We start from the raw sequence: 23,311 nt of genomic DNA on the forward strand, positions 1-23,311 counted from the left end.
ATGTTAACTCTCTTCCTTCAGTGATGATGTGTGTGTGTGTTCCATATCCTTTGTTTCTTCAAAGGCCAGTCTTTCCTGCTCTTTCCATGACGTTTCTCCTGTGAAGCAGCAGCAGCAGCAGCAGCACCCTCTGCTGGTTGCAAAGAAAATTGGAAAAAGCTTACAGCACCTGGTATTCCCAGGCGGTCTCCCATCCAAGTACTAACCAGGCCCGACCCTGCTTAGCTTCCGAGATCGGACGAGATCGGGCGTGTTCAGGGTGGTATGGCCGTAAGCGAAGGAGTCAGAGCACAACACCTTATTTATACATATGAACCATCACCATCATGAGGACTATTGTTGCTTTGTGAACATTGAAGCTGGGTTTTATTGTTATTTAATGTCAAGGAAATAGAAGCTCAAGGTGCAATTTCGTCACAATATTGCAAGAGAAAAAAATCATGACAATTTTCAATGATTTCCTTCAGTATGAAAATACACTGTTTCTTCTTTTAATGGTGCGTAAACTCGCTGCTCTTTCATCCTTCTCTCCAAATATGACTGTTATGGGGAAAAAACCGTGGTTGAGTTTTTCCTATAACCCCAAGATCCCAAGTTGTCCTTTTGCCACACGGAGAAAGCTGGTGATGGCATTGTTTGACGCGCAGTTTGTGTCCAAAAAAGAGTAAGAGTTTGACTGTCCAAGGCCGTCCTTTGGCCGTCATTTATTGTAAATAAAATATAACAAATTAAGGATGCATATATACATCAAGTTGCACAGTTCACAAACAGACGGCCAATAACTGTATCTGCTTGCCAGCCTTCTCCTCGTCATGCACTTCCGTGTCCTATTTAGGGGGTGCACCAATCAGCCCTTGTCGCAGGTGTGCACTCAGCAAAGGTGGGAAAGAAGGAGAAATTAGTGAGTCACTCAAATCATAAGAAACTTAAATGCGGCTCCTACAATGACATTTTGAGAAGGATATGTTACTAGTACATGACTAAAGCAGTGGTGTGAATGTCAAAAGTCATTTGAATGTTAACTCTCTTCCTTCAGTGATGATGTGTGTGTGTGTTCCATATCCTTCGTTTCTTCAAAGGCCAGTCTTTCCTGCTCTTTCCATGACGTTTCTCCTGTGAAGCAGCAGCAGCAGCAGCAGCACCCTCTGCTGGTTGCAAAGAAAATTGGAAAAAGCTTACAGCACCTGGTATTCCCAGGCGGTCTCCCATCCAAGTACTAACCAGGCCCGACCCTGCTTAGCTTCCGAGATCGGACGAGATCGGGCGTGTTCAGGGTGGTATGGCCGTAAGCGAAGGAGTCAGAGCACAACACCTTATTTATACATATGAACCATCACCATCATGAGGACTATTGTTGCTTTGTGAACATTGAAGCTGGGCTTTATTGTTATTTAATGTCAAGGAAATAGAAGCTCAAGGTGCAATTTCGTCACAATATTGCAAGAGAAAAAAATCATGACAATTTTCAATGATTTCCTTCAGTGACAATGTCACGGTTTCATACACTGTTTCTTATTTTAATGGTGCGTAAACTCGCTGCTCTTTCATCCTTCTCTCCAAATATGACTGTTATGGGGAAAAAACCGTGGTTGAGTTTTTCCTATAACCCCAAGATCCCAAGTTGTCCTTTTCCCACACGGAGAAAGCTGGTGATGGCATTGTTTGACGCGCAGTTTGTGTCCAAAAAAGAGTAAGAGTTTGACTGTCCAAGGCCGTCCTTTGGCCGTCATTTATTGTAAATAAAATATAACAAATTAAGGATGCATATATACATCAAGTTGCACAGTTCACAAACAGACGGCCAATAACTGTATCTGCTTGCCAGCCTTCTCCTCGTCATGCACTTCCGTGTCCTATTTAGGGGGTGCACCAATCAGCCCTTGTCGCAGGTGTGCACTCAGCAAAGGTGGGAAAGAAGGAGAAATTAGTGAGTCACTCAAATCATAAGAAACTTAAATGCGGCTCCTACAATGACCATTTGAGAAGGATATGTTACTAGTACATGACTAAAGCAGTGGTGTGAATGTCAAAAGTCATTTGAATGTTAACTCTCTTCCTTCAGTGATGATGTGTGTGTGTGTTCCATATCCTTCGTTTCTTCAAAGGCCAGTCTTTCCTGCTCTTTCCATGACGTTTCTCCTGTGAAGCAGCAGCAGCAGCAGCAGCACCCTCTGCTGGTTGCAAAGAAAATTGGAAAAAGCTTACAGCACCTGGTATTCCCAGGCGGTCTCCCATCCAAGTACTAACCAGGCCCGACCCTGCTTAGCTTCCCAGATCGGACGAGATCGGGCGTGTTCAGGGTGGTATGGCCGTAAGCGAAGGAGTCAGAGCACAACACCTTATTTATACATATGAACCATCACCATCATGAGGACTATTGTTGCTTTGTGAACATTGAAGCTGGGTTTTATTGTTATTTAATGTCAAGGAAATAGAAGCTCAAGGTGCAATTTCGTCACAATATTGCAAGAGAAAAAAATCATGACAATTTTCAATGATTTCCTTCAGTGACAATGTCACGGTTTCATACACTGTTTCTTCTTTTAATGGTGCGTAAACTCGCTGCTCTTTCATCCTTCTCTCCAAATATGACTGTTATGGGGAAAAAACCGTGGTTGAGTTTTTCCTATAACCCCAAGATCCCAAGTTGTCCTTTTGCCACACGGAGAAAGCTGGTGATGGCATTGTTTGACGCGCAGTTTGTGTCCAAAAAAGAGTAAGAGTTTGACTGTCCAAGGCCGTCCTTTGGCCGTCATTTATTGTAAATAAAATATAACAAATTAAGGATGCATATATACATCAAGTTGCACAGTTCACAAACAGACGGCCAATAACTGTATCTGCTTGCCAGCCTTCTCCTCGTCATGCACTTCCGTGTCCTATTTAGGGGGTGCACCAATCAGCCCTTGTCGCAGGTGTGCACTCAGCAAAGGTGGGAAAGAAGGAGAAATTAGTGAGTCACTCAAATCATAAGAAACTTAAATGCGGCTCCTACAATGACATTTTGAGAAGGATATGTTACTAGTACATGACTAAAGCAGTGGTGTGAATGTCAAAAGTCATTTGAATGTTAACTCTCTTCCTTCAGTGATGATGTGTGTGTGTGTTCCATATCCTTCGTTTCTTCAAAGGCCAGTCTTTCCTGCTCTTTCCATGACGTTTCTCCTGTGAAGCAGCAGCAGCAGCAGCAGCACCCTCTGCTGGTTGCAAAGAAAATTGGAAAAAGCTTACAGCACCTGGTATTCCCAGGCGGTCTCCCATCCAAGTACTAACCAGGCCCGACCCTGCTTAGCTTCCGAGATCGGACGAGATCGGGCGTGTTCAGGGTGGTATGGCCGTAAGCGAAGGAGTCAGAGCACAACACCTTATTTATACATATGAACCATCACCATCATGAGGACTATTGTTGCTTTGTGAACATTGAAGCTGGGCTTTATTGTTATTTAATGTCAAGGAAATAGAAGCTCAAGGTGCAATTTCGTCACAATATTGCAAGAGAAAAAAATCATGACAATTTTCAATGATTTCCTTCAGTGACAATGTCACGGTTTCATACACTGTTTCTTATTTTAATGGTGCGTAAACTCGCTGCTCTTTCATCCTTCTCTCCAAATATGACTGTTATGGGGAAAAAACCGTGGTTGAGTTTTTCCTATAACCCCAAGATCCCAAGTTGTCCTTTTCCCACACGGAGAAAGCTGGTGATGGCATTGTTTGACGCGCAGTTTGTGTCCAAAAAAGAGTAAGAGTTTGACTGTCCAAGGCCGTCCTTTGGCCGTCATTTATTGTAAATAAAATATAACAAATTAAGGATGCATATATACATCAAGTTGCACAGTTCACAAACAGACGGCCAATAACTGTATCTGCTTGCCAGCCTTCTCCTCGTCATGCACTTCCGTGTCCTATTTAGGGGGTGCACCAATCAGCCCTTGTCGCAGGTGTGCACTCAGCAAAGGTGGGAAAGAAGGAGAAATTAGTGAGTCACTCAAATCATAAGAAACTTAAATGCGGCTCCTACAATGACCATTTGAGAAGGATATGTTACTAGTACATGACTAAAGCAGTGGTGTGAATGTCAAAAGTCATTTGAATGTTAACTCTCTTCCTTCAGTGATGATGTGTGTGTGTGTTCCATATCCTTCGTTTCTTCAAAGGCCAGTCTTTCCTGCTCTTTCCATGACGTTTCTCCTGTGAAGCAGCAGCAGCAGCAGCAGCACCCTCTGCTGGTTGCAAAGAAAATTGGAAAAAGCTTACAGCACCTGGTATTCCCAGGCGGTCTCCCATCCAAGTACTAACCAGGCCCGACCCTGCTTAGCTTCCCAGATCGGACGAGATCGGGCGTGTTCAGGGTGGTATGGCCGTAAGCGAAGGAGTCAGAGCACAACACCTTATTTATACATATGAACCATCACCATCATGAGGACTATTGTTGCTTTGTGAACATTGAAGCTGGGTTTTATTGTTATTTAATGTCAAGGAAATAGAAGCTCAAGGTGCAATTTCGTCACAATATTGCAAGAGAAAAAAATCATGACAATTTTCAATGATTTCCTTCAGTGACAATGTCACGGTTTCATACACTGTTTCTTCTTTTAATGGTGCGTAAACTCGCTGCTCTTTCATCCTTCTCTCCAAATATGACTGTTATGGGGAAAAAACCGTGGTTGAGTTTTTCCTATAACCCCAAGATCCCAAGTTGTCCTTTTGCCACACGGAGAAAGCTGGTGATGGCATTGTTTGACGCGCAGTTTGTGTCCAAAAAAGAGTAAGAGTTTGACTGTCCAAGGCCGTCCTTTGGCCGTCATTTATTGTAAATAAAATATAACAAATTAAGGATGCATATATACATCAAGTTGCACAGTTCACAAACAGACGGCCAATAACTGTATCTGCTTGCCAGCCTTCTCCTCGTCATGCACTTCCGTGTCCTATTTAGGGGGTGCACCAATCATCCCTTGTCGCAGGTGTGCACTCAGCAAAGGTGGGAAAGAAGGAGAAATTAGTGAGTCACTCAAATCATAAGAAACTTAAATGCGGCTCCTACAATGACATTTTGAGAAGGATATGTTACTAGTACATGACTAAAGCAGTGGTGTGAATGTCAAAAGTCATTTGAATGTTAACTCTCTTCCTTCAGTGATGATGTGTGTGTGTGTTCCATATCCTTCGTTTCTTCAAAGGCCAGTCTTTCCTGCTCTTTCCATGACGTTTCTCCTGTGAAGCAGCAGCAGCAGCAGCAGCACCCTCTGCTGGTTGCAAAGAAAATTGGAAAAAGCTTACAGCACCTGGTATTCCCAGGCGGTCTCCCATCCAAGTACTAACCAGGCCCGACCCTGCTTAGCTTCCGAGATCGGACGAGATCGGGCGTGTTCAGGGTGGTATGGCCGTAAGCGAAGGAGTCAGAGCACAACACCTTATTTATACATATGAACCATCACCATCATGAGGACTATTGTTGCTTTGTGAACATTGAAGCTGGGTTTTATTGTTATTTAATGTCAAGGAAATAGAAGCTCAAGGTGCAATTTCGTCACAATATTGCAAGAGAAAAAAATCATGACAATTTTCAATGATTTCCTTCAGTGACAATGTCACGGTTTCATACACTGTTTCTTCTTTTAATGGTGCGTAAACTCGCTGCTCTTTCATCCTTCTCTCCAAATATGACTGTTATGGGGAAAAAACCGTGGTTGAGTTTTTCCTATAACCCCAAGATCCCAAGTTGTCCTTTTGCCACACGGAGAAAGCTGGTGATGGCATTGTTTGACGCGCAGTTTGTGTCCAAAAAAGAGTAAGAGTTTGACTGTCCAAGGCCGTCCTTTGGCCGTCATTTATTGTAAATAAAATATAACAAATTAAGGATGCATATATACATCAAGTTGCACACTTCACAAACAGACGGCCAATAACTGTATCTGCTTGCCAGCCTTCTCCTCGTCATGCACTTCCGTGTCCTATTTAGGGGGTGCACCAATCAGCTCTTGTCGCAGGTGTGCACTCAGCAAAGGTGGGAAAGAAGGAGAAATTAGTGAGTCACTCAAATCATAAGAAACTTAAATGCGGCTCCTACAATGACATTTTGAGAAGGATATGTTACTAGTACATGACTAAAGCAGTGGTGTGAATGTCAAAAGTCATTTGAATGTTAACTCTCTTCCTTCAGTGATGATGTGTGTGTGTGTTCCATATCCTTCGTTTCTTCAAAGGCCAGTCTTTCCTGCTCTTTCCATGACGTTTCTCCTGTGAAGCAGCAGCAGCAGCAGCAGCACCCTCTGCTGGTTGCAAAGAAAATTGGAAAAAGCTTACAGCACCTGGTATTCCCAGGCGGTCTCCCATCCAAGTACTAACCAGGCCCGACCCTGCTTAGCTTCCGAGATCGGACGAGATCGGGCGTGTTCAGGGTGGTATGGCCGTAAGCGAAGGAGTCAGAGCACAACACCTTATTTATACATATGAACCATCACCATCATGAGGACTATTGTTGCTTTGTGAACATTGAAGCTGGGTTTTATTGTTATTTAATGTCAAGGAAATAGAAGCTCAAGGTGCAATTTCGTCACAATATTGCAAGAGAAAAAAATCATGACAATTTTCAATGATTTCCTTCAGTGACAATGTCACGGTTTCATACACTGTTTCTTCTTTTAATGGTGCGTAAACTCGCTGCTCTTTCATCCTTCTCTCCAAATATGACTGTTATGGGGAAAAAACCGTGGTTGAGTTTTTCCTATAACCCCAAGATCCCAAGTTGTCCTTTTGCCACACGGAGAAAGCTGGTGATGGCATTGTTTGACGCGCAGTTTGTGTCCAAAAAAGAGTAAGAGTTTGACTGTCCAAGGCCGTCCTTTGGCCGTCATTTATTGTAAATAAAATATAACAAATTAAGGATGCATATATACATCAAGTTGCACACTTCACAAACAGACGGCCAATAACTGTATCTGCTTGCCAGCCTTCTCCTCGTCATGCACTTCCGTGTCCTATTTAGGGGGTGCACCAATCAGCTCTTGTCGCAGGTGTGCACTCAGCAAAGGTGGGAAAGAAGGAGAAATTAGTGAGTCACTCAAATCATAAGAAACTTAAATGCGGCTCCTACAATGACATTTTGAGAAGGATATGTTACTAGTACATGACTAAAGCAGTGGTGTGAATGTCAAAAGTCATTTGAATGTTAACTCTCTTCCTTCAGTGATGATGTGTGTGTGTGTTCCATATCCTTCGTTTCTTCAAAGGCCAGTCTTTCCTGCTCTTTCCATGACGTTTCTCCTGTGAAGCAGCAGCAGCAGCAGCAGCACCCTCTGCTGGTTGCAAAGAAAATTGGAAAAAGCTTACAGCACCTGGTATTCCCAGGCGGTCTCCCATCCAAGTACTAACCAGGCCCGACCCTGCTTAGCTTCCGAGATCGGACGAGATCGGGCGTGTTCAGGGTGGTATGGCCGTAAGCGAAGGAGTCAGAGCACAACACCTTATTTATACATATGAACCATCACCATCATGAGGACTATTGTTGCTTTGTGAACATTGAAGCTGGGTTTTATTGTTATTTAATGTCAAGGAAATAGAAGCTCAAGGTGCAATTTCGTCACAATATTGCAAGAGAAAAAAATCATGACAATTTTCAATGATTTCCTTCAGTGACAATGTCACGGTTTCATACACTGTTTCTTCTTTTAATGGTGCGTAAACTCGCTGCTCTTTCATCCTTCTCTCCAAATATGACTGTTATGGGGAAAAAACCGTGGTTGAGTTTTTCCTATAACCCCAAGATCCCAAGTTGTCCTTTTGCCACACGGAGAAAGCTGGTGATGGCATTGTTTGACGCGCAGTTTGTGTCCAAATAAAAGAGTAAGAGTTTGACTGTCCAAGGCCGTCCTTTGGCCGTCATTTATTGTAAATAAAATATAACAAATTAAGGATGCATATATACATCAAGTTGCACAGTTCACAAACAGACGGCCAATAACTGTATCTGCTTGCCAGCCTTCTCCTCGTCATGCACTTCCGTGTCCTATTTAGGGGGTGCACCAATCAGCCCTTGTCGCAGGTGTGCACTCAGCAAAGGTGGGAAAGAAGGAGAAATTAGTGAGTCACTCAAATCATAAGAAACTTAAATGCGGCTCCTACAATGACATTTTGAGAAGGATATGTTACTAGTACATGACTAAAGCAGTGGTGTGAATGTCAAAAGTCATTTGAATGTTAACTCTCTTCCTTCAGTGATGATGTGTGTGTGTGTTCCATATCCTTCGTTTCTTCAAAGGCCAGTCTTTCCTGCTCTTTCCATGACGTTTCTCCTGTGAAGCAGCAGCAGCAGCAGCAGCACCCTCTGCTGGTTGCAAAGAAAATTGGAAAAAGCTTACAGCACCTGGTATTCCCAGGCGGTCTCCCATCCAAGTACTAACCAAGCCCGACCCTGCTTAGCTTCCGAGATCGGACGAGATCGGGCGTGTTCAGGGTGGTATGGCCGTAAGCGAAGGAGTCAGAGCACAACACCTTATTTATACATATGAACCATCACCATCATGAGGACTATTGTTGCTTTGTGAACATTGAAGCTGGGTTTTATTGTTATTTAATGTCAAGGAAATAGAAGCTCAAGGTGCAATTTCGTCACAATATTGCAAGAGAAAAAAATCATGACAATTTTCAATGATTTCCTTCGGTGACAATGTCACGGTTTCATACACTGTTTCTTCTTTTAATGGTGAGTAAACTCGCTGCTCTTTCATCCTTCTCTCCAAATATGACTGTTATGGGGAAAAAAACGTGGTTGAGTTTTTCCTATAACCCCAAGATCCCAAGTTGTCCTTTTGCCACACGGAGAAAGCTGGTGATGGCATTGTTTGACGCGCAGTTTGTGTCCAAATAAAAGAGTAAGAGTTTGACTGTCCAAGGCCGTCCTTTGGCCGTCATTTATTGTAAATAAAATATAACAAATTAAGGATGCATATATACATCAAGTTGCACAGTTCACAAACAGACGGCCAATAACTGTATCTGCTTGCCAGCCTTCTCCTCGTCATGCACTTCCGTGTCCTATTTAGGGGGTGCACCAATCAGCCCTTGTCGCAGGTGTGCACTCAGCAAAGGTGGGAAAGAAGGAGAAATTAGTGAGTCACTCAAATCATAAGAAACTTAAATGCGGCTCCTACAATGACATTTTGAGAAGGATATGTTACTAGTACATGACTAAAGCAGTGGTGTGAATGTCAAAAGTCATTTGAATGTTAACTCTCTTCCTTCAGTGATGATGTGTGTGTGTGTTCCATATCCTTCGTTTCTTCAAAGGCCAGTCTTTCCTGCTCTTTCCATGACGTTTCTCCTGTGAAGCAGCAGCAGCAGCAGCAGCACCCTCTGCTGGTTGCAAAGAAAATTGGAAAAAGCTTACAGCACCTGGTATTCCCAGGCGGTCTCCCATCCAAGTACTAACCAGGCCCGACCCTGCTTAGCTTCCGAGATCGGACGAGATCGGGCGTGTTCAGGGTGGTATGGCCGTAAGCGAAGGAGTCAGAGCACAACACCTTATTTATACATATGAACCATCACCATCATGAGGACTATTGTTGCTTTGTGAACATTGAAGCTGGGTTTTATTGTTATTTAATGTCAAGGAAATAGAAGCTCAAGGTGCAATTTCGTCACAATATTGCAAGAGAAAAAAATCATGACAATTTTCAATGATTTCCTTCAGTGACAATGTCACGGTTTCATACACTGTTTCTTCTTTTAATGGTGAGTAAACTCGCTGCTCTTTCATCCTTCTCTCCAAATATGACTGTTATGGGGAAAAAAACGTGGTTGAGTTTTTTCTATAACCCCAAGATCCCAAGTTGTCCTTTTGCCACACGGAGAAAGCTGGTGATGGCATTGTTTGACGCGCAGTTTGTGTCCAAATAAAAGAGTAAGAGTTTGACTGTCCAAGGCCGTCCTTTGGCCGTCATTTATTGTAAATAAAATATAACAAATTAAGGATGCATATATACATCAAGTTGCACAGTTCACAAACAGACGGCCAATAACTGTATCTGCTTGCCAGCCTTCTCCTCGTCATGCACTTCCGTGTCCTATTTAGGGGGTGCACCAATCAGCCCTTGTCGCAGGTGTGCACTCAGCAAAGGTGGGAAAGAAGGAGAAATTAGTGAGTCACTCAAATCATAAGAAACTTAAATGCGGCTCCTACAATGACATTTTGAGAAGGATATGTTACTAGTACATGACTAAAGCAGTGGTGTGAATGTCAAAAGTCATTTGAATGTTAACTCTCTTCCTTCAGTGATGATGTGTGTGTGTGTTCCATATCCTTCTTTTCTTCAAAGGCCAGTCTTTCCTGCTCTTTCCATGACGTTTCTCCTGTGAAGCAGCAGCAGCAGCAGCAGCACCCTCTGCTGGTTGCAAAGAAAATTGGAAAAAGCTTACAGCACCTGGTATTCCCAGGCGGTCTCCCATCCAAGTACTAACCAGGCCCGACCCTGCTTAGCTTCCGAGATCGGACGAGATCGGGCGTGTTCAGGGTGGTATGGCCGTAAGCGAAGGAGTCAGAGCACAACACCTTATTTATACATATGAACCATCACCATCATGAGGACTATTGTTGCTTTGTGAACATTGAAGCTGGGTTTTATTGTTATTTAATGTCAAGGAAATAGAAGCTCAAGGTGCAATTTCGTCACAATATTGCAAGAGAAAAAAATCATGACAATTTTCAATGATTTCCTTCAGTGACAATGTCACGGTTTCATACACTGTTTCTTCTTTTAATGGTGCGTAAACTCGCTGCTCTTTCATCCTTCTCTCCAAATATGACTGTTATGGGGAAAAAACCGTGGTTGAGTTTTTCCTATAACCCCAAGATCCCAAGTTGTCCTTTTGCCACACGGAGAAAGCTGGTGATGGCATTGTTTGACGCGCAGTTTGTGTCCAAAAAAGAGTAAGAGTTTGACTGTCCAAGGCCGTCCTTTGGCCGTCATTTATTGTAAATAAAATATAACAAATTAAGGATGCATATATACATCAAGTTGCACAGTTCACAAACAGACGGCCAATAACTGTATCTGCTTGCCAGCCTTCTCCTCGTCATGCACTTCCGTGTCCTATTTAGGGGGTGCACCAATCAGCCCTTGTCGCAGGTGTGCACTCAGCAAAGGTGGGAAAGAAGGAGAAATTAGTGAGTCACTCAAATCATAAGAAACTTAAATGCGGCTCCTACAATGACATTTTGAGAAGGATATGTTACTAGTACATGACTAAAGCAGTGGTGTGAATGTCAAAAGTCATTTGAATGTTAACTCTCTTCCTTCAGTGATGATGTGTGTGTGTGTTCCATATCCTTCGTTTCTTCAAAGGCCAGTCTTTCCTGCTCTTTCCATGACGTTTCTCCTGTGAAGCAGCAGCAGCAGCAGCAGCACCCTCTGCTGGTTGCAAAGAAAATTGGAAAAAGCTTACAGCACCTGGTATTCCCAGGCGGTCTCCCATCCAAGTACTAACCAGGCCCGACCCTGCTTAGCTTCCGAGATCGGACGAGATCGGGCGTGTTCAGGGTGGTATGGCCGTAAGCGAAGGAGTCAGAGCACAACACCTTATTTATACATATGAACCATCACCATCATGAGGACTATTGTTGCTTTGTGAACATTGAAGCTGGGCTTTATTGTTATTTAATGTCAAGGAAATAGAAGCTCAAGGTGCAATTTCGTCACAATATTGCAAGAGAAAAAAATCATGACAATTTTCAATGATTTCCTTCAGTGACAATGTCACGGTTTCATACACTGTTTCTTCTTTTAATGGTGCGTAAACTCGCTGCTCTTTCATCCTTCTCTCCAAATATGACTGTTATGGGGAAAAAACCGTGGTTGAGTTTTTCCTATAACCCCAAGATCCCAAGTTGTCCTTTTGCCACACGGAGAAAGCTGGTGATGGCATTGTTTGACGCGCAGTTTGTGTCCAAAAAAGAGTAAGAGTTTGACTGTCCAAGGCCGTCCTTTGGCCGTCATTTATTGTAAATAAAATATAACAAATTAAGGATGCATATATACATCAAGTTGCACAGTTCACAAACAGACGGCCAATAACTGTATCTGCTTGCCAGCCTTCTCCTCGTCATGCACTTCCGTGTCCTATTTAGGGGGTGCACCAATCAGCCCTTGTCGCAGGTGTGCACTCAGCAAAGGTGGGAAAGAAGGAGAAATTAGTGAGTCACTCAAATCATAAGAAACTTAAATGCGGCTCCTACAATGACATTTTGAGAAGGATATGTTACTAGTACATGACTAAAGCAGTGGTGTGAATGTCAAAAGTCATTTGAATGTTAACTCTCTTCCTTCAGTGATGATGTGTGTGTGTGTTCCATATCCTTCGTTTCTTCAAAGGCCAGTCTTTCCTGCTCTTTCCATGACGTTTCTCCTGTGAAGCAGCAGCAGCAGCAGCAGCACCCTCTGCTGGTTGCAAAGAAAATTGGAAAAAGCTTACAGCACCTGGTATTCCCAGGCGGTCTCCCATCCAAGTACTAACCAGGCCCGACCCTGCTTAGCTTCCCAGATCGGACGAGATCGGGCGTGTTCAGGGTGATATGGCCGTAAGCGAAGGAGTCAGAGCACAACACCTTATTTATACATATGAACCATCACCATCATGAGGACTATTGTTGCTTTGTGAACATTGAAGCTGGGTTTTATTGTTATTTAATGTCAAGGAAATAGAAGCTCAAGGTGCAATTTCGTCACAATATTGCAAGAGAAAAAAATCATGACAATTTTCAATGATTTCCTTCAGTGACAATGTCACGGTTTCATACACTGTTTCTTCTTTTAATGGTGCGTAAACTCGCTGCTCTTTCATCCTTCTCTCCAAATATGACTGTTATGGGGAAAAAACCGTGGTTGAGTTTTTCCTATAACCCCAAGATCCCAAGTTGTCCTTTTGCCACACGGAGAAAGCTGGTGATGGCATTGTTTGACGCGCAGTTTGTGTCCAAAAAAGAGTAAGAGTTTGACTGTCCAAGGCCGTCCTTTGGCCGTCATTTATTGTAAATAAAATATAACAAATTAAGGATGCATATATACATCAAGTTGCACAGTTCACAAACAGACGGCCAATAACTGTATCTGCTTGCCAGCCTTCTCCTCGTCATGCACTTCCGTGTCCTATTTAGGGGGTGCACCAATCATCCCTTGTCGCAGGTGTGCACTCAGCAAAGGTGGGAAAGAAGGAGAAATTAGTGAGTCACTCAAATCATAAGAAACTTAAATGCGGCTCCTACAATGACATTTTGAGAAGGATATGTTACTAGTACATGACTAAAGCAGTGGTGTGAATGTCAAAAGTCATTTGAATGTTAACTCTCTTCCTTCAGTGATGATGTGTGTGTGTGTTCCATATCCTTCGTTTCTTCAAAGGCCAGTCTTTCCTGCTCTTTCCATGACGTTTCTCCTGTGAAGCAGCAGCAGCAGCAGCAGCACCCTCTGCTGGTTGCAAAGAAAATTGGAAAAAGCTTACAGCACCTGGTATTCCCAGGCGGTCTCCCATCCAAGTACTAACCAGGCCCGACCCTGCTTAGCTTCCGAGATCGGACGAGATCGGGCGTGTTCAGGGTGGTATGGCCGTAAGCGAAGGAGTCAGAGCACAACACCTTATTTATACATATGAACCATCACCATCATGAGGACTATTGTTGCTTTGTGAACATTGAAGCTGGGTTTTATTGTTATTTAATGTCAAGGAAATAGAAGCTCAAGGTGCAATTTCGTCACAATATTGCAAGAGAAAAAAATCATGACAATTTTCAATGATTTCCTTCAGTGACAATGTCACGGTTTCATACACTGTTTCTTCTTTTAATGGTGCGTAAACTCGCTGCTCTTTCATCCTTCTCTCCAAATATGACTGTTATGGGGAAAAAACCGTGGTTGAGTTTTTCCTATAACCCCAAGATCCCAAGTTGTCCTTTTGCCACACGGAGAAAGCTGGTGATGGCATTGTTTGACGCGCAGTTTGTGTCCAAAAAAGAGTAAGAGTTTGACTGTCCAAGGCCGTCCTTTGGCCGTCATTTATTGTAAATAAAATATAACAAATTAAGGATGCATATATACATCAAGTTGCACACTTCACAAACAGACGGCCAATAACTGTATCTGCTTGCCAGCCTTCTCCTCGTCATGCACTTCCGTGTCCTATTTAGGGGGTGCACCAATCAGCTCTTGTCGCAGGTGTGCACTCAGCAAAGGTGGGAAAGAAGGAGAAATTAGTGAGTCACTCAAATCATAAGAAACTTAAATGCGGCTCCTACAATGACATTTTGAGAAGGATATGTTACTAGTACATGACTAAAGCAGTGGTGTGAATGTCAAAAGTCATTTGAATGTTAACTCTCTTCCTTCAGTGATGATGTGTGTGTGTGTTCCATATCCTTCGTTTCTTCAAAGGCCAGTCTTTCCTGCTCTTTCCATGACGTTTCTCCTGTGAAGCAGCAGCAGCAGCAGCAGCACCCTCTGCTGGTTGCAAAGAAAATTGGAAAAAGCTTACAGCACCTGGTATTCCCAGGCGGTCTCCCATCCAAGTACTAACCAGGCCCGACCCTGCTTAGCTTCCGAGATCGGACGAGATCGGGCGTGTTCAGGGTGGTATGGCCGTAAGCGAAGGAGTCAGAGCACAACACCTTATTTATACATATGAACCATCACCATCATGAGGACTATTGTTGCTTTGTGAACATTGAAGCTGGGTTTTATTGTTATTTAATGTCAAGGAAATAGAAGCTCAAGGTGCAATTTCGTCACAATATTGCAAGAGAAAAAAATCATGACAATTTTCAATGATTTCCTTCAGTGACAATGTCACGGTTTCATACACTGTTTCTTCTTTTAATGGTGCGTAAACTCGCTGCTCTTTCATCCTTCTCTCCAAATATGACTGTTATGGGGAAAAAACCGTGGTTGAGTTTTTCCTATAACCCCAAGATCCCAAGTTGTCCTTTTGCCACACGGAGAAAGCTGGTGATGGCATTGTTTGACGCGCAGTTTGTGTCCAAAAAAGAGTAAGAGTTTGACTGTCCAAGGCCGTCCTTTGGCCGTCATTTATTGTAAATAAAATATAACAAATTAAGGATGCATATATACATCAAGTTGCACAGTTCACAAACAGACGGCCAATAACTGTATCTGCTTGCCAGCCTTCTCCTCGTCATGCACTTCCGTGTCCTATTTAGGGGGTGCACCAATCAGCCCTTGTCGCAGGTGTGCACTCAGCAAAGGTGGGAAAGAAGGAGAAATTAGTGAGTCACTCAAATCATAAGAAACTTAAATGCGGCTCCTACAATGACATTTTGAGAAGGATATGTTACTAGTACATGACTAAAGCAGTGGTGTGAATGTCAAAAGTCATTTGAATGTTAACTCTCTTCCTTCAGTGATGATGTGTGTGTGTGTTCCATATCCTTCGTTTCTTCAAAGGCCAGTCTTTCCTGCTCTTTCCATGACGTTTCTCCTGTGAAGCAGCAGCAGCAGCAGCAGCACCCTCTGCTGGTTGCAAAGAAAATTGGAAAAAGCTTACAGCACCTGGTATTCCCAGGCGGTCTCCCATCCAAGTACTAACCAGGCCCGACCCTGCTTAGCTTCCGAGATCGGACGAGATCGGGCGTGTTCAGGGTGGTATGGCCGTAAGCGAAGGAGTCAGAGCACAACACCTTATTTATACATATGAACCATCACCATTATGAGGACTATTGTTGCTTTGTGAACATTGAAGCTGGGTTTTATTGTTATTTAATGTCAAGGAAATAGAAGCTCAAGGTGCAATTTCGTCACAATATTGCAAGAGAAAAAAATCATGACAATTTTCAATGATTTCCTTCGGTGACAATGTCACGGTTTCATACACTGTTTCTTCTTTTAATGGTGAGTAAACTCGCTGCTCTTTCATCCTTCTCTCCAAATATGACTGTTATGGGGAAAAAAACGTGGTTGAGTTTTTCCTATAACCCCAAGATCCCAAGTTGTCCTTTTGCCACACGGAGAAAGCTGGTGATGGCATTGTTTGACGCGCAGTTTGTGTCCAAATAAAAGAGTAAGAGTTTGACTGTCCAAGGCCGTCCTTTGGCCGTCATTTATTGTAAATAAAATATAACAAATTAAGGATGCATATATACATCAAGTTGCACAGTTCACAAACAGACGGCCAATAACTGTATCTGCTTGCCAGCCTTCTCCTCGTCATGCACTTCCGTGTCCTATTTAGGGGGTGCACCAATCAGCCCTTGTCGCAGGTGTGCACTCAGCAAAGGTGGGAAAGAAGGAGAAATTAGTGAGTCACTCAAATCATAAGAAACTTAAATGCGGCTCCTACAATGACATTTTGAGAAGGATATGTTACTAGTACATGACTAAAGCAGTGGTGTGAATGTCAAAAGTCATTTGAATGTTAACTCTCTTCCTTCAGTGATGATGTGTGTGTGTGTTCCATATCCTTCGTTTCTTCAAAGGCCAGTCTTTCCTGCTCTTTCCATGACGTTTCTCCTGTGAAGCAGCAGCAGCAGCAGCAGCACCCTCTGCTGGTTGCAAAGAAAATTGGAAAAAGCTTACAGCACCTGGTATTCCCAGGCGGTCTCCCATCCAAGTACTAACCAGGCCCGACCCTGCTTAGCTTCCGAGATCGGACGAGATCGGGCGTGTTCAGGGTGGTATGGCCGTAAGCGAAGGAGTCAGAGCACAACACCTTATTTATACATATGAACCATCACCATCATGAGGACTATTGTTGCTTTGTGAACATTGAAGCTGGGTTTTATTGTTATTTAATGTCAAGGAAATAGAAGCTCAAGGTGCAATTTCGTCACAATATTGCAAGAGAAAAAAATCATGACAATTTTCAATGATTTCCTTCAGTGACAATGTCACGGTTTCATACACTGTTTCTTCTTTTAATGGTGAGTAAACTCGCTGCTCTTTCATCCTTCTCTCCAAATATGACTGTTATGGGGAAAAAAACGTGGTTGAGTTTTTCCTATAACCCCAAGATCCCAAGTTGTCCTTTTGCCACACGGAGAAAGCTGGTGATGGCATTGTTTGACGCGCAGTTTGTGTCCAAAAAAGAGTAAGAGTTTGACTGTCCAAGGCCGTCCTTTGGCCGTCATTTATTGTAAATAAAATATAACAAATTAAGGATGCATATATACATCAAGTTGCACAGTTCACAAACAGACGGCCAATAACTGTATCTGCTTGCCAGCCTTCTCCTCGTCATGCACTTCCGTGTCCTATTTAGGGGGTGCACCAATCAGCCCTTGTCGCAGGTGTGCACTCAGCAAAGGTGGGAAAGAAGGAGAAATTAGTGAGTCACTCAAATCATAAGAAACTTAAATGCGGCTCCTACAATGACATTTTGAGAAGGATATGTTACTAGTACATGACTAAAGCAGTGGTGTGAATGTCAAAAGTCATTTGAATGTTAACTCTCTTCCTTCAGTGATGATGTGTGTGTGTGTTCCATATCCTTCGTTTCTTCAAAGGCCAGTCTTTCCTGCTCTTTCCATGACGTTTCTCCTGTGAAGCAGCAGCAGCAGCAGCAGCACCCTCTGCTGGTTGCAAAGAAAATTGGAAAAAGCTTACAGCACCTGGTATTCCCAGGCGGTCTCCCATCCAAGTACTAACCAGGCCCGACCCTGCTTAGCTTCCCAGATCGGACGAGATCGGGCGTGTTCAGGGTGGTATGGCCGTAAGCGAAGGAGTCAGAGCACAACACCTTATTTATACATATGAACCATCACCATCATGAGGACTATTGTTGCTTTGTGAACATTGAAGCTGGGTTTTATTGTTATTTAATGTCAAGGAAATAGAAGCTCAAGGTGCAATTTCGTCACAATATTGCAAGAGAAAAAAATCATGACAATTTTCAATGATTTCCTTCAGTGACAATGTCACGGTTTCATACACTGTTTCTTCTTTTAATGGTGCGTAAACTCGCTGCTCTTTCATCCTTCTCTCCAAATATGACTGTTATGGGGAAAAAACCGTGGTTGAGTTTTTCCTATAACCCCAAGATCCCAAGTTGTCCTTTTGCCACACGGAGAAAGCTGGTGATGGCATTGTTTGACGCGCAGTTTGTGTCCAAAAAAGAGTAAGAGTTTGACTGTCCAAGGCCGTCCTTTGGCCGTCATTTATTGTAAATAAAATATAACAAATTAAGGATGCATATATACATCAAGTTGCACACTTCACAAACAGACGGCCAATAACTGTATCTGCTTGCCAGCCTTCTCCTCGTCATGCACTTCCGTGTCCTATTTAGGGGGTGCACCAATCAGCTCTTGTCGCAGGTGTGCACTCAGCAAAGGTGGGAAAGAAGGAGAAATTAGTGAGTCACTCAAATCATAAGAAACTTAAATGCGGCTCCTACAATGACATTTTGAGAAGGATATGTTACTAGTACATGACTAAAGCAGTGGTGTGAATGTCAAAAGTCATTTGAATGTTAACTCTCTTCCTTCAGTGATGATGTGTGTGTGTGTTCCATATCCTTCGTTTCTTCAAAGGCCAGTCTTTCCTGCTCTTTCCATGACGTTTCTCCTGTGAAGCAGCAGCAGCAGCAGCAGCACCCTCTGCTGGTTGCAAAGAAAATTGGAAAAAGCTTACAGCACCTGGTATTCCCAGGCGGTCTCCCATCCAAGTACTAACCAGGCCCGACCCTGCTTAGCTTCCCGAGATCGGACGAGATCGGGCGTGTTCAGGGTGGTATGGCCGTAAGCGAAGGAGTCAGAGCACAACACCTTATTTATACATATGAACCATCACCATCATGAGGACTATTGTTGCTTTGTGAACATTGAAGCTGGGTTTTATTGTTATTTAATGTCAAGGAAATAGAAGCTCAAGGTGCAATTTCGTCACAATATTGCAAGAGAAAAAAATCATGACAATTTTCAATGATTTCCTTCAGTGACAATGTCACGGTTTCATACACTGTTTCTTCTTTTAATGGTGCGTAAACTCGCTGCTCTTTCATCCTTCTCTCCAAATATGACTGTTATGGGGAAAAAACCGTGGTTGAGTTTTTCCTATAACCCCAAGATCCCAAGTTGTCCTTTTGCCACACGGAGAAAGCTGGTGATGGCATTGTTTGACGCGCAGTTTGTGTCCAAAAAAGAGTAAGAGTTTGACTGTCCAAGGCCGTCCTTTGGCCGTCATTTATTGTAAATAAAATATAACAAATTAAGGATGCATATATACATCAAGTTGCACAGTTCACAAACAGACGGCCAATAACTGTATCTGCTTGCCAGCCTTCTCCTCGTCATGCACTTCCGTGTCCTATTTAGGGGGTGCACCAATCAGCCCTTGTCGCAGGTGTGCACTCAGCAAAGGTGGGAAAGAAGGAGAAATTAGTGAGTCACTCAAATCATAAGAAACTTAAATGCGGCTCCTACAATGACATTTTGAGAAGGATATGTTACTAGTACATGACTAAAGCAGTGGTGTGAATGTCAAAAGTCATTTGAATGTTAACTCTCTTCCTTCAGTGATGATGTGTGTGTGTGTTCCATATCCTTCGTTTCTTCAAAGGCCAGTCTTTCCTGCTCTTTCCATGACGTTTCTCCTGTGAAGCAGCAGCAGCAGCAGCAGCACCCTCTGCTGGTTGCAAAGAAAATTGGAAAAAGCTTACAGCACCTGGTATTCCCAGGCGGTCTCCCATCCAAGTACTAACCAGGCCCGACCCTGCTTAGCTTCCGAGATCGGACGAGATCGGGCGTGTTCAGGGTGGTATGGCCGTAAGCGAAGGAGTCAGAGCACAACACCTTATTTATACATATGAACCATCACCATCATGAGGACTATTGTTGCTTTGTGAACATTGAAGCTGGGTTTTATTGTTATTTAATGTCAAGGAAATAGAAGCTCAAGGTGCAATTTCGTCACAATATTGCAAGAGAAAAAAATCATGACAATTTTCAATGATTTCCTTCGGTGACAATGTCACGGTTTCATACACTGTTTCTTCTTTTAATGGTGAGTAAACTCGCTGCTCTTTCATCCTTCTCTCCAAATATGACTGTTATGGGGAAAAAAACGTGGTTGAGTTTTTCCTATAACCCCAAGATCCCAAGTTGTCCTTTTGCCACACGGAGAAAGCTGGTGATGGCATTGTTTGACGCGCAGTTTGTGTCCAAATAAAAGAGTAAGAGTTTGACTGTCCAAGGCCGTCCTTTGGCCGTCATTTATTGTAAATAAAATATAACAAATTAAGGATGCATATATACATCAAGTTGCACAGTTCACAAACAGACGGCCAATAACTGTATCTGCTTGCCAGCCTTCTCCTCGTCATGCACTTCCGTGTCCTATTTAGGGGGTGCACCAATCAGCCCTTGTCGCAGGTGTGCACTCAGCAAAGGTGGGAAAGAAGGAGAAATTAGTGAGTCACTCAAATCATAAGAAACTTAAATGCGGCTCCTACAATGACATTTTGAGAAGGATATGTTACTAGTACATGACTAAAGCAGTGGTGTGAATGTCAAAAGTCATTTGAATGTTAACTCTCTTCCTTCAGTGATGATGTGTGTGTGTGTTCCATATCCTTCGTTTCTTCAAAGGCCAGTCTTTCCTGCTCTTTCCATGACGTTTCTCCTGTGAAGCAGCAGCAGCAGCAGCAGCACCCTCTGCTGGTTGCAAAGAAAATTGGAAAAAGCTTACAGCACCTGGTATTCCCAGGCGGTCTCCCATCCAAGTACTAACCAGGCCCGACCCTGCTTAGCTTCCGAGATCGGACGAGATCGGGCGTGTTCAGGGTGGTATGGCCGTAAGCGAAGGAGTCAGAGCACAACACCTTATTTATACATATGAACCATCACCATCATGAGGACTATTGTTGCTTTGTGAACATTGAAGCTGGGTTTTATTGTTATTTAATGTCAAGGAAATAGAAGCTCAAGGTGCAATTTCGTCACAATATTGCAAGAGAAAAAAATCATGACAATTTTCAATGATTTCCTTCAGTGACAATGTCACGGTTTCATACACTGTTTCTTCTTTTAATGGTGAGTAAACTCGCTGCTCTTTCATCCTTCTCTCCAAATATGACTGTTATGGGGAAAAAAACGTGGTTGAGTTTTTCCTATAACCCCAAGATCCCAAGTTGTCCTTTTGCCACACGGAGAAAGCTGGTGATGGCATTGTTTGACGCGCAGTTTGTGTCCAAAAAAGAGTAAGAGTTTGACTGTCCAAGGCCGTCCTTTGGCCGTCATTTATTGTAAATAAAATATAACAAATTAAGGATGCATATATACATCAAGTTGCACAGTTCACAAACAGACGGCCAATAACTGTATCTGCTTGCCAGCCTTCTCCTCGTCATGCACTTCCGTGTCCTATTTAGGGGGTGCACCAATCAGCCCTTGTCGCAGGTGTGCACTCAGCAAAGGTGGGAAAGAAGGAGAAATTAGTGAGTCACTCAAATCATAAGAAACTTAAATGCGGCTCCTACAATGACATTTTGAGAAGGATATGTTACTAGTACATGACTAAAGCAGTGGTGTGAATGTCAAAAGTCATTTGAATGTTAACTCTCTTCCTTCAGTGATGATGTGTGTGTGTGTTCCATATCCTTCGTTTCTTCAAAGGCCAGTCTTTCCTGCTCTTTCCATGACGTTTCTCCTGTGAAGCAGCAGCAGCAGCAGCAGCACCCTCTGCTGGTTGCAAAGAAAATTGGAAAAAGCTTACAGCACCTGGTATTCCCAGGCGGTCTCCCATCCAAGTACTAACCAGGCCCGACCCTGCTTAGCTTCCGAGATCGGACGAGATCGGGCGTGTTCAGGGTGGTATGGCCGTAAGCGAAGGAGTCAGAGCACAACACCTTATTTATACATATGAACCATCACCATCATGAGGACTATTGTTGCTTTGTGAACATTGAAGCTGGGTTTTATTGTTATTTAATGTCAAGGAAATAGAAGCTCAAGGTGCAATTTCGTCACAATATTGCAAGAGAAAAAAATCATGACAATTTTCAATGATTTCCTTCGGTGACAATGTCACGGTTTCATACACTGTTTCTTCTTTTAATGGTGAGTAAACTCGCTGCTCTTTCATCCTTCTCTCCAAATATGACTGTTATGGGGAAAAAAACGTGGTTGAGTTTTTCCTATAACCCCAAGATCCCAAGTTGTCCTTTTGCCACACGGAGAAAGCTGGTGATGGCATTGTTTGACGCGCAGTTTGTGTCCAAATAAAAGAGTAAGAGTTTGACTGTCCAAGGCCGTCCTTTGGCCGTCATTTATTGTAAATAAAATATAACAAATTAAGGATGCATATATACATCAAGTTGCACAGTTCACAAACAGACGGCCAATAACTGTATCTGCTTGCCAGCCTTCTCCTCGTCATGCACTTCCGTGTCCTATTTAGGGGGTGCACCAATCAGCCCTTGTCGCAGGTGTGCACTCAGCAAAGGTGGGAAAGAAGGAGAAATTAGTGAGTCACTCAAATCATAAGAAACTTAAATGCGGCTCCTACAATGACATTTTGAGAAGGATATGTTACTAGTACATGACTAAAGCAGTGGTGTGAATGTCAAAAGTCATTTGAATGTTAACTCTCTTCCTTCAGTGATGATGTGTGTGTGTGTTCCATATCCTTCGTTTCTTCAAAGGCCAGTCTTTCCTGCTCTTTCCATGACGTTTCTCCTGTGAAGCAGCAGCAGCAGCAGCAGCACCCTCTGCTGGTTGCAAAGAAAATTGGAAAAAGCTTACAGCACCTGGTATTCCCAGGCGGTCTCCCATCCAAGTACTAACCAAGCCCGACCCTGCTTAGCTTCCGAGATCGGACGAGATCGGGCGTGTTCAGGGTGGTATGGCCGTAAGCGAAGGAGTCAGAGCACAACACCTTATTTATACATATGAACCATCACCATCATGAGGACTATTGTTGCTTTGTGAACATTGAAGCTGGGTTTTATTGTTATTTAATGTCAAGGAAATAGAAGCTCAAGGTGCAATTTCGTCACAATATTGCAAGAGAAAAAAATCATGACAATTTTCAATGATTTCCTTCGGTGACAATGTCACGGTTTCATACACTGTTTCTTCTTTTAATGGTGAGTAAACTCGCTGCTCTTTCATCCTTCTCTCCAAATATGACTGTTATGGGGAAAAAAACGTGGTTGAGTTTTTCCTATAACCCCAAGATCCCAAGTTGTCCTTTTGCCACACGGAGAAAGCTGGTGATGGCATTGTTTGACGCGCAGTTTGTGTCCAAATAAAAGAGTAAGAGTTTGACTGTCCAAGGCCGTCCTTTGGCCGTCATTTATTGTAAATAAAATATAA

General features: G+C 43.1%; 23 non-coding genes across 23 annotated transcripts; all 23 read right to left on the minus strand.

Moving 5' to 3' along the window:
• Nucleotides 1-157: 157 nt before the first annotated feature.
• On the minus strand, nucleotides 158-276 carry LOC128441025 (5S ribosomal RNA). Its single transcript, XR_008338722.1, has one exon. It is a non-coding gene; the product is annotated as a 5S ribosomal RNA (ribosomal RNA).
• An 896-nt stretch (nucleotides 277-1,172) lies between these two features.
• On the minus strand, nucleotides 1,173-1,291 carry LOC128441026 (5S ribosomal RNA). The gene has a single exon (XR_008338723.1). It is a non-coding gene; the product is annotated as a 5S ribosomal RNA (ribosomal RNA).
• Nucleotides 1,292-2,198: 907 nt separating this feature from the next.
• Nucleotides 2,199-2,317, minus strand: LOC128440962 (5S ribosomal RNA). Its single transcript, XR_008338668.1, has one exon. It is a non-coding gene; the product is annotated as a 5S ribosomal RNA (ribosomal RNA).
• A 907-nt stretch (nucleotides 2,318-3,224) lies between these two features.
• On the minus strand, nucleotides 3,225-3,343 carry LOC128441027 (5S ribosomal RNA). Its single transcript, XR_008338724.1, has one exon. It is a non-coding gene; the product is annotated as a 5S ribosomal RNA (ribosomal RNA).
• Nucleotides 3,344-4,250: 907 nt separating this feature from the next.
• LOC128440963 (5S ribosomal RNA) lies at nucleotides 4,251-4,369 on the minus strand. Its single transcript, XR_008338669.1, has one exon. It is a non-coding gene; the product is annotated as a 5S ribosomal RNA (ribosomal RNA).
• Nucleotides 4,370-5,276: 907 nt separating this feature from the next.
• Nucleotides 5,277-5,395, minus strand: LOC128441028 (5S ribosomal RNA). Its single transcript, XR_008338725.1, has one exon. It is a non-coding gene; the product is annotated as a 5S ribosomal RNA (ribosomal RNA).
• A 907-nt stretch (nucleotides 5,396-6,302) lies between these two features.
• Nucleotides 6,303-6,421, minus strand: LOC128441030 (5S ribosomal RNA). Its single transcript, XR_008338726.1, has one exon. It is a non-coding gene; the product is annotated as a 5S ribosomal RNA (ribosomal RNA).
• A 907-nt stretch (nucleotides 6,422-7,328) lies between these two features.
• LOC128441032 (5S ribosomal RNA) lies at nucleotides 7,329-7,447 on the minus strand. The gene has a single exon (XR_008338728.1). It is a non-coding gene; the product is annotated as a 5S ribosomal RNA (ribosomal RNA).
• Nucleotides 7,448-8,356: 909 nt separating this feature from the next.
• Nucleotides 8,357-8,475, minus strand: LOC128440945 (5S ribosomal RNA). Its single transcript, XR_008338652.1, has one exon. It is a non-coding gene; the product is annotated as a 5S ribosomal RNA (ribosomal RNA).
• A 909-nt stretch (nucleotides 8,476-9,384) lies between these two features.
• Nucleotides 9,385-9,503, minus strand: LOC128441033 (5S ribosomal RNA). Its single transcript, XR_008338729.1, has one exon. It is a non-coding gene; the product is annotated as a 5S ribosomal RNA (ribosomal RNA).
• A 909-nt stretch (nucleotides 9,504-10,412) lies between these two features.
• On the minus strand, nucleotides 10,413-10,531 carry LOC128441034 (5S ribosomal RNA). Its single transcript, XR_008338730.1, has one exon. It is a non-coding gene; the product is annotated as a 5S ribosomal RNA (ribosomal RNA).
• A 907-nt stretch (nucleotides 10,532-11,438) lies between these two features.
• Nucleotides 11,439-11,557, minus strand: LOC128441035 (5S ribosomal RNA). The gene has a single exon (XR_008338731.1). It is a non-coding gene; the product is annotated as a 5S ribosomal RNA (ribosomal RNA).
• A 907-nt stretch (nucleotides 11,558-12,464) lies between these two features.
• Nucleotides 12,465-12,583, minus strand: LOC128440973 (5S ribosomal RNA). Its single transcript, XR_008338678.1, has one exon. It is a non-coding gene; the product is annotated as a 5S ribosomal RNA (ribosomal RNA).
• Nucleotides 12,584-13,490: 907 nt separating this feature from the next.
• Nucleotides 13,491-13,609, minus strand: LOC128441036 (5S ribosomal RNA). Its single transcript, XR_008338732.1, has one exon. It is a non-coding gene; the product is annotated as a 5S ribosomal RNA (ribosomal RNA).
• Nucleotides 13,610-14,516: 907 nt separating this feature from the next.
• LOC128441037 (5S ribosomal RNA) lies at nucleotides 14,517-14,635 on the minus strand. The gene has a single exon (XR_008338733.1). It is a non-coding gene; the product is annotated as a 5S ribosomal RNA (ribosomal RNA).
• A 907-nt stretch (nucleotides 14,636-15,542) lies between these two features.
• Nucleotides 15,543-15,661, minus strand: LOC128441038 (5S ribosomal RNA). The gene has a single exon (XR_008338734.1). It is a non-coding gene; the product is annotated as a 5S ribosomal RNA (ribosomal RNA).
• A 909-nt stretch (nucleotides 15,662-16,570) lies between these two features.
• Nucleotides 16,571-16,689, minus strand: LOC128441039 (5S ribosomal RNA). The gene has a single exon (XR_008338735.1). It is a non-coding gene; the product is annotated as a 5S ribosomal RNA (ribosomal RNA).
• A 907-nt stretch (nucleotides 16,690-17,596) lies between these two features.
• LOC128440964 (5S ribosomal RNA) lies at nucleotides 17,597-17,715 on the minus strand. The gene has a single exon (XR_008338670.1). It is a non-coding gene; the product is annotated as a 5S ribosomal RNA (ribosomal RNA).
• Nucleotides 17,716-18,622: 907 nt separating this feature from the next.
• Nucleotides 18,623-18,742, minus strand: LOC128440955 (5S ribosomal RNA). The gene has a single exon (XR_008338661.1). It is a non-coding gene; the product is annotated as a 5S ribosomal RNA (ribosomal RNA).
• Nucleotides 18,743-19,649: 907 nt separating this feature from the next.
• LOC128441040 (5S ribosomal RNA) lies at nucleotides 19,650-19,768 on the minus strand. Its single transcript, XR_008338736.1, has one exon. It is a non-coding gene; the product is annotated as a 5S ribosomal RNA (ribosomal RNA).
• A 909-nt stretch (nucleotides 19,769-20,677) lies between these two features.
• LOC128441041 (5S ribosomal RNA) lies at nucleotides 20,678-20,796 on the minus strand. The gene has a single exon (XR_008338737.1). It is a non-coding gene; the product is annotated as a 5S ribosomal RNA (ribosomal RNA).
• Nucleotides 20,797-21,703: 907 nt separating this feature from the next.
• Nucleotides 21,704-21,822, minus strand: LOC128441043 (5S ribosomal RNA). Its single transcript, XR_008338739.1, has one exon. It is a non-coding gene; the product is annotated as a 5S ribosomal RNA (ribosomal RNA).
• Nucleotides 21,823-22,731: 909 nt separating this feature from the next.
• Nucleotides 22,732-22,850, minus strand: LOC128440946 (5S ribosomal RNA). Its single transcript, XR_008338653.1, has one exon. It is a non-coding gene; the product is annotated as a 5S ribosomal RNA (ribosomal RNA).
• Between the last annotated feature and the right edge of the window lie 461 nt (nucleotides 22,851-23,311).

This window comes from Pleuronectes platessa, chromosome 5, assembly GCF_947347685.1.
Source record: "Pleuronectes platessa chromosome 5, fPlePla1.1, whole genome shotgun sequence".
NCBI classification, from domain to species: Eukaryota; Metazoa; Chordata; class Actinopteri; order Pleuronectiformes; family Pleuronectidae; genus Pleuronectes; species Pleuronectes platessa.